Here is a 13990-nt window from a genome sequence, read left to right as displayed (position 1 = left end):
AAAGGTTTCCAGGCCCAACTCTTAAACATCCCTACGGCGCCCAATTCGAATCGGACCCTGAAGGTTCTGACTTCGTGTCCGAGTCGATCTCGATTGGCTCCTCCTCATGCTTGGACACCATAGGTTCCTCTTCGGGCTCGGGCTCGGGCTCGGGCTCGGATTCCTCTTTAAGCTCGAGGTCTGCAGGGGCCATAGGTTCGGGTTTGGGTTCGGGGTCCGGTACAGGCTCGAGTTCAGGCTTTGGAACGGGCGCTGGTTCTGGACAAGGGTTCTCTGGTAAACTGTCGGGATCCGTCACCTCGCCATCGGGAGTAAACTTGTCCCAGGGCTCCCAATTTACCGCACCCTCGTTAGCATGCTGCAACCCCTCAAAACCCCAGATTGGCCCAGTATTCACCAACCCGACCCGATGGGACCAAGCCAAATATGTATGGCGTTCCAGCTCTTCCAGTCCCACGTCTACCCAAACAGTGGTACGATGCCTAATGTACATCTCATCCGGGTTCAGTCCCGGATACTCGGTCTCCTCATGCACCGTATGCATGGGAACCCCAAAACGCCTAGGTGGCGACATGCTCAAGGTCGGGGATCTGAAAATGTTTGCACTACAGCAATGAGAATAAATCTCAATAAGCAGACAACTTATACCCCACCTAGGCCAATGCGTACCCAGACAAGTCTAACATGCAATTCACCAGCCAACACAATCAATTCCACACAACATACTTACCTCGCCTCGAACTACGTGCCAACTCTGCATAATAGAATATCCACCATAAAGCAGTAGTAATTTAAGAATATAATATCGCCACTCAAACGCCATAACCACATACATTCAATCAATTCAATCACACTCAATTCACATTCATGGTCGAGCAACTTTCTCACGACCCGTGCCACTGCGCCTCAGGTCCATTCTCACTGCCCACGCCACTGCGCCTCAGGCCCAATCTCACTGCCCACGCCACTGCGCCTCAGGCCCAATCTCACTGCCCGTGCTACTGCGCCTCAGGCTCACCCCTCCGATCGATCCGGGCTTTTCTCATGCACATGCACCACCACACAAAATTCACAATTTCCTCAGTCGTATAATTCAAATTCAAATCACCACACTTTCACCAATGTCAATCTGACACGCCATAACACCCAATTCAAGTCATGCTCTCCACATCAGCCTACTGATCCGACATTCAAGTCGGTACATTCAAATATTCTATTTCACCCACAAATGCCACGACAACTCAGTCACGTCACCCATCTCATTCAATCACTAATTTAGCCACACAATCACCACCACAATAATCCATCAATTGAGCATATTCAATTTAACTAATCCACGCCTAATTTAATCCCTAATCCGGTACTAAATTACACCCTAAAAAAGTCTAAACATACCCATTATACTAAGTAGGGTTTGGGAAGTCACTTACTAGGTTTTGGCCCGGGAAAAATCAGCTCGGGCTTAAAATGGCCCGGGTGAACAGTGCTGGCTCAGCACACGCACTGGCACGGCGGTCGGCCATGGGCAAGGCGCTCGGCACGGCCCTCAGCCACGGGCGCGACACTCGGCCACGAGTAAGGCACTCGGCCAGGCACGGGCAAATGGCCGGGCGAGCGAACGGGAGAGCGGGCACGGGCGGGCGATGGCTGGGCGACGGGCTACGGTCTGGGCTGAACAAGCGAGTGGCCGCGGGCTAGGGTTGGTGGCCAAGTGCTTTTGGCCGGGCCGGGCCGTACCGGTGGCCCGGCCGGGCCGCCGGGCAGAAGCGGAGGCGGCGATGACAACGGCGATGGCGGCAGCGGCGGCAACGAGCAGCTGTGACGGCAACGTGGCGGCGACGAGCTGAAGGGGAGGGGGGAGGTCAGCCGGGGGTGGTGATGGCAAGAGAGAGGGAGATGGGGGGTCGAGGGGGCGACAGGGCGGCATCACGCGCGGTCAAGTGACTCAGTAAGGGGCCGGCTGAGTTACTTGAGCAAAGACCGGACGAGTCAATGCCGCGCGGTCGCGAATTGGTTGACAAGGGTGACGGGCGACGGTGCGGCTCGGCTGAGTGGAGCAAGGTGGCGGTGGTTGGGCTGGGGCGACGGTCGGGCGGCGAGTAGGGCGGACGGCGCGGCGGCGGTCGGGCGCGGCGAGCGGCGCGGGACGGACGGGCTCGGTCCGGCGAGCTATTAGGTGTGCGGACAAGCGAGCGGCAACGGTGACGGCGCCTGGTGGCTGAGCAGCGGTGACTGCGGAGGCGGTGGCTGGTTGAGTGTGCGGCGGCACAAGGTGGATGGCGAGGCTAGCGGCGGCGTCGGCGAGCGAAATGAAGCAGATGCATAAGCTGGAGCAGTCGCGGGCGAAGGGGAACGGAGGGAGAAGAAGAGAAGAAGAAAAGGAAAAGAAAGAAGAAAGGAAGAAAAAGAAGAGAGAGAGAGAGGAGTGGACGTGCATGGGGCAGAGGCGGAGAGGACGTGCGGGCAGGGGGAGGGGACGCGGCAGAGGGAGGAGAGAGAGAGAGAGAGAGAGAGAGAGAGAGAGAGAGAGAGAGAGAGAGAGAGGGGCCAAAAGTCAACATACTCGATCGCGATCCGACGGTCACGGTTCAAACCTAAAAACGATCCAACGGCCCACGAAAATCCTAAATAATAAATAGGAAAAATGGTCAAAAGAAATTAACCTAAAACACACTTCGAGGGAGGTTTACTAGTCCAAATCCGCACCCGGTCGAAATTTCACTTTTCCACTATTCCTGGCAATCTCGAGACTGGCCACAATAATATCAACACCGTCCAATTAAATTCGTCCCGGAAGTCCAAGAAATTCGACACTAAAGTTTGGGCTCTAAATAACGGTCGAATTCGATCGAGTGCGATTCTAGCGAAATCTCTAATTTAAAAATAATAACCCAAGAGTGATCAGTTCCGGGAGAATTTTATTATAAGCGCACTGACGAAATACACGTTTTATAAATCCCAAAAATGAGCCAAAATTCGGAATGTCACAGAATGAGTAGCATTTTACGATCATAACATAGGTAGCTGACAGGAATTGATCTACTTCCAAGTTGACCATTGATGAAAACATGCAGAGCATAGCTTATCCTGCTGATCATAATAACATAGGTAGCTTACAGGAATTGATCTAGTTCAACTAACGAAGGCTCCTGATCAAAGGTAAGCGAAAAACATACGCATGTTGTGGACATGAAAATGGTAGTTGATTCATCGAGAAGCCTGCCAGTGGAAATGTGATACCTCCAAGACAAAACTGTAATGTGATGACTTTGAATAAATCGAGCTTCAGCAACCGATTTACCTCTTATCTCTGATCTTCAACAATTGTAAACTAGTCTTGAAGAAATGCCACTCATGCCTTTTGTCCTGCTACATCTTTACATCAACCAAATCCTTGCTCATTCGCTATTCCTAGCCATCTTAACTTTGCGGTTTGAGCTGCTGGATTTTCTTAAATCGTTGCCTAAGAAGATCATAATGGGCCTTTATTTTCTCTTTCTCTCGTTGGCTTTCATGCTGTTGCCTTCACTGCAACTCTCACAATTGTGCTGGATAAGAGGCTTGAGTGAGTTCTCATTCCCATTACTTTGCTGGCCTATCTCCCGTGGCTTTATTCGTAGTACTGCGGCTTCCGTTGCTGTACCAAATGGTTAAATCCACTCATGGACCTAGTATCTTTTGTCCCAAGAGCATTTGGGAGTGAGGCATAATTATTGGGCGAGATCATGTGATTGACAAATTTGATTTGAGGGTATAAGTCTTCATCATAGTTGGGTGTAGCCGGTCTAATGCGATACTTAATGTATTTCCTCAAAGCATATGAACAATAACAATGAAAATTTATAATTTCATGCCTTGTTACGGGAGATCCTATTATAGAATAATTTGATCAGTTTAAAGTGTCATCCTATAGATATATCAAAGTAAAATCTATGGATACATTAAAAATTATTTTAAAGTATGCTTAATCATGGAATACAACTTTTTAAAACATTATTTTTTTTCTATTTTTTCTTTTGTAATTTAGATGCAGCAATCTTTTTCCATCAACTTAAATATTGAGCCTCCAGGGATTTCTAAATAGAATCTCTATGGCACAAAAACAATTATATTCAACATTATTAACAAAATATGCACAATCAGGGAATATCACTTTTTAAACATTTAATTTTTCCTTTTATAGCTTAAAGGCATGAATTTTATTAAAATATGTCTCGAGTTTAAGCCTAATAGACGAAATCCGCTCCGAAATTAAATATTATTTGTAGAAGTTTGAATATTTCGAATTGGATATTTTACGGATGTCCGAAGGTAGGCAAAGGAAAAAATTATGAAATCAAATTACGAATTAAAGTTGGAATGTGCATCGGAGTCTTTGCCCATTGAAACAGGAAAGTCGAACATGGAGCTTCCACGTTGAAGTTGGTCAACAATGAAAGAAAGGAAAGGATATTGTGCCCAAGTGGAAAGAAGAAATAAAATAAAAAGAAAAGAAAAGCATGGCTGGATTTTGTTTCTTGATCCTAATCTGCGTGGGCTTCTTTTGTTGACCAACATGGGACTACTTTTCAGGCGTTGGATATAGATGTATATATATGTTTATGGTCAGGGGATGCTTTTTTAGAAAAGACTTCTTGAAGCGCCGCTCCGCAAGCGAGTGCTTGTTTGTGGGTTCGTGATTTTGTTCGTAGAATTACATCAAGAGTTCAAGTATTCGTAGCGATTAAATCTTGTGTTAAGATTTGTGTACAATTCTTTTGCGAGATTGAGAGATTATTTCGTGAGGAATTGTGGAGCTAAACACTGCGTGAGTTATTAGATGTAATTGGGGCTTGGGAAATACTTAGAGTGTTTGAGTGACTCGAGTGTGGTTGTAATCTCCGTTGTATCGCTTGATCTATAGTGGAATTTCGTGCTACTTTCCCCGTGGACGTAGGTCACTACGACCGGACCACGTAAATCTGGTGTCCGATTTATTTTCTTGTTCTGTGAATTTTATTGTTCGATCGCTTGGCTTCCGCAACAATTGGTATCAAAGCTAGGCTTGCTTAAGTTGAAGCGAATCGATAGCGATAGAAGAAGAAAAAGTGAGAATTGACATATTTGATGGGAAAGATTTTGGTTTCTGGAAGATGCAGATTGAGGATAATCTATATCAGATGAAACTGCACTTGCCCTTATCTGGGGAGAAGCCAGAGACGATGAAGCAAGCTGATTGGGAATTGCTGGATAGACGAGCTTTGGGTGTTATTCGGCTGACGTTGGCACGTAACGTCGCGTTTAACATCGTGAATGAGAAGACCACCGCGGGTTTGATGAAAGCCCTATCGGATATATACGAGAAGTCCTCTACGATCAACAAAGTCTACTTGATGCGACGTCCATTTAATTTGAAGATGAGCGAAGGTGCATCAATTGCTGATCATGTTAATGAATTCAATGTGATCATTAGTCAATTGAGTTCAGTTGAGATTGACTTTGAAGATGAGGTACGTGCTTTAATTCTATTATCCTCATTACTTGATAGTTGGAATACTACTGTTACTGCTGTTAGTAATTCCTCTAGGTCGACAAGTTTGACGTTTGATGGTGTTCGAGATTTAATTCTGAGTGAGGACATCCGTAGAAGAGAATCTGGCGAACATGTATATGCTGCTTTAATAAGTGAAAATAGAGAAAGAACTGGTACACGTGTTAGCAGGAGTAGTATGAACTCGAATAAACGAAGTCAGTCTCGGACTGGTGGTATTGTCTGTTGGAGTTGTGGCAAGATGGGGCATATTAGAAGGGATTGCCTTAAGCTGAAAAACGACAAGGGTAAGGGAATTAGAGTTGATCCTGCGGATGATGTTGCAGCTATAGCTGATGGTAATTCGGATAATGTCGATTATGTCTTGTCTGTCACTGATAATTCGTCGTTTGGCAGATGGATTATGGATTCTGGTTGTTCTTTTCATACTACACCAAACAGGAACTGGTTTACTACTTATCAGTGCACGGATAGTAGTAAAGTGCAGTTGGGGAACAATTCTGAATGCGATGTTATTGGTGTTGGCAATGTCAGAATCAGAATGTATGATGGTATTGTGTGGACATTGACTGGAGTGAGGCATGTTCCAGAGTTGAAGAAAAATCTGATTTCCTTGAGTGCCCTGGATTCAATTGGGTGTCGGTATTCTTCAGAATATGGAGTTCTGAAAGTTATTCGAGGTGCCTTGGTGATAATGAAAGGAATCAAGCATAATGGCCTGTATGAGCTTCAAGTCGAGATAGCGACGGAATTCGCTGCAGAGACGTCGGATGCATCGGTTCGAGAGTCTGAATTGTGGTATATGCGTTTGGGGCACATTAGCGAGAGAAGCCTGAAGGTTCTAAGTGAAAGAAATTTGCTATGTGGTTATGTGGCTAACGAACTGAATGTATGGAGGTGCTATGCTTTAGATCAACGGCGGAAAGTGCAGTTTAGTACGGTTGTTAAGGAAACCACGGATATTGCAAAATTAATTCACTTAGATGTTTGCAGGTTGTCGCGATTTCCCTCGAGGAAGAGTGCCAGATTTATGCTAAAAGTTATTGATGACTACTCGAGAAAGACTTGGGTGTTTGTGCTAAGGCACAAGTTTGATGCTATTGTCAGGATCAGGCAGTTAAAAGCTTTGATCGAAATGGAGATTGGTAAAACGATCAAGCAGGTGCGGACTGACAGTAGTATGGAGTTTTGCTTGGAGCTGTTAAACGAATTCTGCATGAAGGAAGGCATAGTGAGACACCGCACTAGTGCCAATAAACCACAACATGTTTGCAGAGTTGATGAGCAAAACATTACTAGAGACGGCCCATAAAATGCTCTCTAGTGCTGGTATGGCTAGGAGATTCCTGGCGGATGCGCTTAGTACGGTGAGCTACCTGAAGAATAGATCCCCATCGACTGCGATTGAATGTCGGACTCCCGAAGAAGTGTGGTCAGGTAACGTTGCTGATTATTCTGTTATTAGAATATTTAGTTATCCATGTTATGTTCGAGTTAGTAATGGTAAGCTCGATGGAAGGACAAGAAAGTGCATGTTCCTAGGTTATGGACAAGGTGAGTGGGGCTATAAGTTGTGGTTCCCGAAATTAAATTCACATATTATCAGCAGAGAAGTTACATTTGACGAGTCTCTAGTACTTCTGGCTAGGGGTGTTAATAGTAGTGTTTATACAGATTTGGACGGTGTTCAGCTTGAGGTGGAGTTGCAACCAGAAACTCCTAAGGTAGCGGGTACTAGCAAAGTAATAGACACGGATGGTGCTTATAGCGAGGTGGAGCCTATTGAGCCAACAGTTGCTGTAACTGCTGAAATTGATAGGGTGCGTATTCGATCTTCGAACAGATATGGATGCAATGATGGTTTTGCTTTATCTGCGATTGAGGAGGTTGTGTCGGAAAATCCTTGTGGAGCGGTTAAAGGTGCATGTAGAGTTGGTATTCTGATGAGGTCCACGGCTATGGCGAAGTTCAAGCGAGGCTTGGACTTGAAATACGTCTGTGACGGTTGAGCCCATTGGGGCTGTGGGAGAGTAGTAGCGAAATTCGGATTATCTCAAAGCGATTGTGACTTGACTCAAACATCGAGCCAAGGTGGAGATTATTAAAATATGTCTCGAGTTTAAGCCCAATAGACGAAATCCGATCCGAAATTAAATATTATTTGCAGAAGTTTGAATATTTCGAATTGGATATTTTACGGATGTCCGAAAGTAGGCAAAGGAAAAAATTATGAAATCAAATTACAAATTAAAGTTGGAATGTGCATCGGAGTCTTTGCCCATTGAAACAGGAAAGTCGAACATGGAGCTTCCACGTCGAAGTTGGTCAACAAAGAAAGAAAGGAAAGGATATTGTGCCCAAGTGGAAAGAAGAAATAAAAAGAAAAGAAAAGAAAAGCATGGCTGGATTTTGTTTCCCGATCCTAATCTGCGTGGGCTTCTTTTGTTGACCAACATGGGACTACTTTTCAGGCGTTGGATATACATGTATATATATGTTTATGGTCAGGGCATGCTTTTTTAGAAAAGACTTCTTGAAGCACCGCTCCGCAAGCGAGTGCTTGTTTGTGGGTTCGTGATTTTGTTCGTAGAATTACACCAAGAGTTCAAGTGCTCATAGCGATTAAATCTTGTGTTAAGATTTATGTACAATTTTTTTGCGAGATTGAGAGATTATTTCGTGAGGAATTATGGGGCTAAACACTGCGTGAGTTATTGGATGTAATTGGGGCTTGGGAAACACTTAGAGTGTTTGAGTGACTCGAGTGTGGTTGTAATCTCCGTTGTATTGCTTGATCTATAGTGGAATTTCGTGCTGCTCTCCCCGTGGACGTAGGTCACTACAACCGAACCACGTAAATCTGGTGTCCGATTTATTTTCTTGTTCTGTCAATTTTATTGTTCGATTGCTTGGCTTCCGCAACAAATTTGTTCCATCAACTTAACAGTTCAACCTTCAAAAAAAATCACCCTTATATATTATAGATATTTCCCAAACATATGTATATAAAAACAATTCACTACCGTAATACGTGCAATCATGGATTACAACTTTCCTCATGTAATAATTTTTGTAAAGTTTAATTTTTCTAATAGATGCTCTCGAGATGAACAATTTGATACACGAAACGATCTACATACAAATAATACCGGTGATAGGCCTTTATTCTTATGAGCTATAAAGCAATTGGAATTATACCAGATATAAGACTTTGTTCCCATTAACGGTGACGTAGATGGAATTCTACTTGCTATAAATCTTTGATCGTTAGTCCTACATATAATTTATCTTTTTATAACCTAGATGCAGGAATTTGTCCACCAGCTTAAAAATACAACTTTATTATAATATAGATAAGCCAAAATTGAATCTATGTATACATAAACAATTATTTTAAAATATTAATTACCAAAATATGGGCAATCATTAAAATGACTTTTTAAACATTTAATTTTCTTCATAGGTGCTCTCGAGATCAATGGTCTGATAATTGACATAATCTCTATGTAAAGATTATCAATGATAGACATGATACCAGATGTATGACATTATTCTTAAGAACTATAAAATTGGAATTACATCAGATATAAGATTCTGTCCACATAAATTGTGAAGCACATAGAATTATACCTGTCAAAGATCTTTAATCATCCATCTTGTAAATTATATAGATATATCAAAATAAAATCCAAATATACATGAACAACTATATAGAATTTATATATACATAAATAATTTGGGAAGATTACCCTATCAGTCTTAAACCTATTGTACGGATGTCAATTTAGCCCTAAACTTTTTAATTTTAATAGTTAAGTCCTCAGCCTTTGCGCGAAATTTTAATATAGCCCTTCCGATGAATTTTCGTCATAAATAGCTGACATGGCTATCCAATTATCGCCGGTCGTCCTACGTAGTACACTACCTTGAATTATAATTTCCACAAAAGTCTTGCAACCGTGTTTTTTTGTTGCCTTCTTTTATCAGATCACGCAGTTTACCTCTTTTCAGAATTTTAAAAAAGGAAAATTGAGAAATCTTGCTCAGTGTGTTTTGTGCATGTACACTTCGAGCGTTAGTACATGCTAGTTGTGACTCGGTACTTTTTGCTTCCACGGCGTCATTTATGAAGTTGAATTACGAAAAAAAGCTGTTCAAAATCTCTAATCTTAAGCAAGATAAAAGGTTGGTAGGGATTAAGTAAGTGTCCATTACATGCAACTAATAAGGAGAGTCTAGTTCTTGCAAACCTCAAGACTAGAAACATAGATGATATTGCGTACGCGAGAAGAATACTTAAAAAGTAAATAATACTTGCAAATTTCTGGTCCTTCAATTCTAGGAAGTTGCCGGCGGGTCTTTCTCTGTGGCATCCATTCTGCTTCGACGGAATAGTTTGTAGCAATACCATAAGATTATGGGGACCCCGAACATGGCACCCAGCAAGATCATATAAAATCCCACTATGATAGCTGCTGCGACCTCATCGGATTTCGGACATCCAAATATAGCGGTTAAAAAGTAGGAAAAACCGAGAATCACCGTTAATATGTAAACTGGGATGGTGTCGGGCAATAGGGGCATGGCGGTGATCCAGATTACGAGGAAGGAGTACAAGAAAACCAAACTGTTGAGGGCCGCGAACTGGTATAGTTTCCAGCCGGTCAGGATAACTTCTCCGGCATTGTGCGGTTTTTCAACAGCAATGCCGCTGGAATTGGCAGTAACGACAGTGGAATTAGCTGGGCTATTTGAAGAGCTATCCCCCTAGTATCCTCCTGGAGGAGTGAGCGCAGCTTGGTAAGTGGCGGTCGTAACCAAGGTAGCCACTAAAAGGATCATTTCACGAGCGGATTTATCTCGGAAGCCGAACCAAAATGTAATCTTCTCTCGGGAAGTTAGTTCCGTGCTTAAAAACTATGATAGAGAGAGGTTGGAAGTAGGAGGTTTTGTTACACTTCCCTTACGGCGAAAACTGTCTCCAATATAAAGGAAGAAATCCAGAGCCGTTGGACCCTTCCCAATCCATAGCATCCTGATCTGGAAGAAATACAAATGGCACAAAATGAAGTATATCCCTTGAATTTCAATTACTCCTTTGTCGCTAGCTTTACTATTGTGCACAAATTCAGCTCATGCCATATAAGTTTGGGGGGTAAGGACACCACAAGTAATAATTTTCGTACGGCGGTCACTTGAATGTCATAAAAAAAAATTGATCACTTGAGTGTCATGACTTGTAAAAGAACATTCATTTAAATGCCATAATTTTCAACCAATCGCTTGAATATTATAACTTTTAAAAAATATTTATAGAAGTGTTGGAAATTCGACGTGGCATGGCACTTATGGTAAACCTTTTTTAAAAAGCTATGGTATTCAATTGATCGATTGAAAGTTATACGGCACTCAAGTGATCGAAAAAAAAATTATAGACCTTTGGTAAGCACCGTACAAAAATTATGACGCTTATGATGTCCTTTTCCTTAAGTTTGAGTGATATTAGTGATGCAACGACCGATGTACTACGGGAACAAGTTTACTAAACCTTAATTATCTAATGCAATCGTCTCAACCCATGTTACGAAGTCCCAAATGTTTGGAAAAAGTGCGATTCAGTCATTTCACTCGAAATTATTTGCGCGATAGCTATCTTAATATGGATATTTTACTTTTTTTATATAAAAAAACTACCTATTGACCTAATTATCACTTTCTTATTATGAGCATTTGACTTTCTTATAAAATAAAATAAAAACTACTTGTTGACCTAATTTTCAAATCCATCTGAATGGCCGAAAAAAATTATTATACATTTGGATGGAGTGATTTGGAGAGAAATAAAATGATTGAAGTAATCACTAAGTAAACAAACGAAGGTGAAAGAATGGATCAACCTGTGAAAACTGTATACAATATAAGATTGGAGATTACCCTCTCGTGATGTCCATCCCTCGTAATCCCTTTTCTTCTCTCCATAATAAAAAACAACCAAACAAACAAGGTGATCCCATTCAAATCTCCTCTCTTTGAATGTTTCTAACATCATGTATTTTCAACTCCTGGTATTTCACAATCATAACATTTGTGTTCTTGGATTAGATAATTTTAAATTCAAGGGTCAAACAATAAAAGCAAGAACAACCTCAAAATCAATAGACCATACCTCAGGCTGCTTACTGGAATTAATAATATGGAAGACGGTGCTACCATCTTGGTCTTTCCGGTACAAAATTTCTGTCAGACGGACTCGTTTAAGCCATCCGAGCAAAACCTTGTACGCTTTGAGGTTGTCGGTCTTGACGGCAACGTGAACAGCAGTCTCGCATTGGCTCGTCAAGTCTTTGATGGATGATTTGCAGGCGCATAAGAATTCAGCCAGGAGCTCTAGCTCATTTTCTCCTACTTTCCAGGTGACTTAATGCAAAGGGGTGATCCCACGTCATCCTCGGACTCGGATCAACTCAGGTTCGAGGGTCATCAGTGCCCTCACGGTGTGATAATGCTCGTGTTGCAAAGCCAAGTGCATGGGGCTGTAACCCTCCGGATCCAGCTCCCGAGCGAGCAACGGCCTCAAGATGGCCATCTCCATGGCCACTAGGGTTTTTCCGGCGGCCGCGGCAAGATGTAGAGGAGTATTTGGGAAGGGGTCCTCAGATGCACGATCTAAGAGGTTTCGGTCCTCCACAATTAACCTACGGAGCTCATCAACATCATCGTTTTCTATCGCTAGCTGAAGCTGGGGGTCCATATCCTCTTTTTCTTCTTCTACGGCCGGACCCTTGGCCGCTGCTTTGACGAGGGAAATGTAGGAGGAGAGGGGCTTTCTCTTTTTCTTTTTCTTTTTCTTTTTTGTTCGGAGAGCAGAGGGGCTTTTGCTCGGTGATGACCGACGGAAGCAGCGAACTTGCAAAGTCATATATAGAGCCACGGTCAACGATAGTTCAATTAGGGGAGTCAACAAGTGTACAGGTGGGCCGAATGGCAGGTTGGGGTGAGTGGGGCCCAACATATCTTAGACCGGTGCGTACTTGTCAGACTTGTAATTTTACGCGCCTCTCTCTCTCGCTTTCCCACTTTTGCCCTTTCGCTTCTTGTTATGTTGAAGTCGAATCGTAAATTAAAGTACTGTATGATATGCTCTTTCTAAAAACTGGATCAACCATTTAATATTCTAGAGCCTCAGATGAATCTTGTTTGGAAATATTTTGGATGGAATGTTATTTATATTGGTGATATATATGGGGGCATGTTATATTGTGGTTTCGATTCGATGCTCGTAGTCAACCTATATATTAAGACATAACATGATGTACAGGTGTACAGACCGATTCCGTTTTGGGGCTTAGTTGTAAAGTGTTTTTCGAGACTTAATTAGAGTGAAGTGATTTTTAGGGCTTAACAATAGTAAATATGGTTTTCGTGCCTCATCGCCTTGCAAAGTGTGACCGTAAGGTCTTCTTGACATGAACATAGGATGACTTTGACATATGCCGTCTATACGATATTACAATGTTTATGATACGGTGCAATCTTATGATTTGCTGGAATATATGCAATGCTTTAAATTGAGTGAACACGATGCATGCTCATTTCTAAAGCTGCATTATTCTTTGCTTGATTCCATAGGAACGGTGATTTTGTGTTCCTTTTTTTTTTTCATGTGTATAAAGAGCGAATAAAGCTGCGAGCGAAATAAATAGTGCCACTTCCTTCCCGTCAGCCCATCGAATCTTTCCAAGGTAATAGAAAATCAGTCACACCTTACTTGATATTACTAATCCCAAACTAAAGAAAATTATTTGCAGAATTTAATCTTACTTTTGAGGAGTTAATAGCACCAGACCTGCTTCCTCCTTTATTTAAAACGAGTCCACTTATAAGCCAAAGTACACGATTATCTCCTTGAGCTCAAGACCTCGCATTGGTTCTTGATTCAATTCAATAAATGGAGGCAAGTTCTCTACTCGTTACTATAACAGTTTATAGAATGAAGATCTCGAGTTTTGAATTAAACATCAAATAAGCTTGGAAAATAAAGCTCTTTAAATCATGGGTGCATGACAAATTTGACAATTTATTTATAAACCGGTGAATCATTGGAGGGTTCTTCATCACCTGCTCCTCTTTAATGTAATTGGCAGTTGAGCTTTCCATAATCAAATATTATATGGCTGCTATAATAGTTCACTTGCTTTTAATCTCAAAGCATTTAACCCAAAGTTTCAGGAATGCTCTCGGGAATTATAACTACGCATTTCAAAACCGTAATGCAAAATTACTTTACATAGCTACTAGTTCATTTTGGGGAGTTTCAGGAATGCTCTCGTGAATTACAACCACGTATCGCAAAACTGTAATGCAATATTACTTTACATAGCTACTAGTTTATTTTGGGGAAGGTTTAGATATTTAAACTTAAATATCCCGTATCTCATGACTATGAAAAGTCAACCTTTG

The 13990-nt window shown here is 42.1% G+C and overlaps 1 pseudogene; it reads right to left on the bottom strand.

Moving 5' to 3' along the window:
- Positions 1–31: 31 nt before the first annotated feature.
- Positions 32–12311, bottom strand: LOC115677824 (uncharacterized; annotated as a pseudogene).
- Positions 12312–13990: the final 1679 nt, after the last annotated feature.

Source organism: Syzygium oleosum, unplaced genomic scaffold, assembly GCF_021117445.2.
Source record: "Syzygium oleosum isolate NSW1041296 unplaced genomic scaffold, Sole_v2.1 Sole_v2.12, whole genome shotgun sequence".
NCBI classification, from domain to species: domain Eukaryota; kingdom Viridiplantae; phylum Streptophyta; class Magnoliopsida; order Myrtales; family Myrtaceae; genus Syzygium; species Syzygium oleosum.
This window is presented reverse-complemented; position numbering and strand designations above follow the sequence as displayed.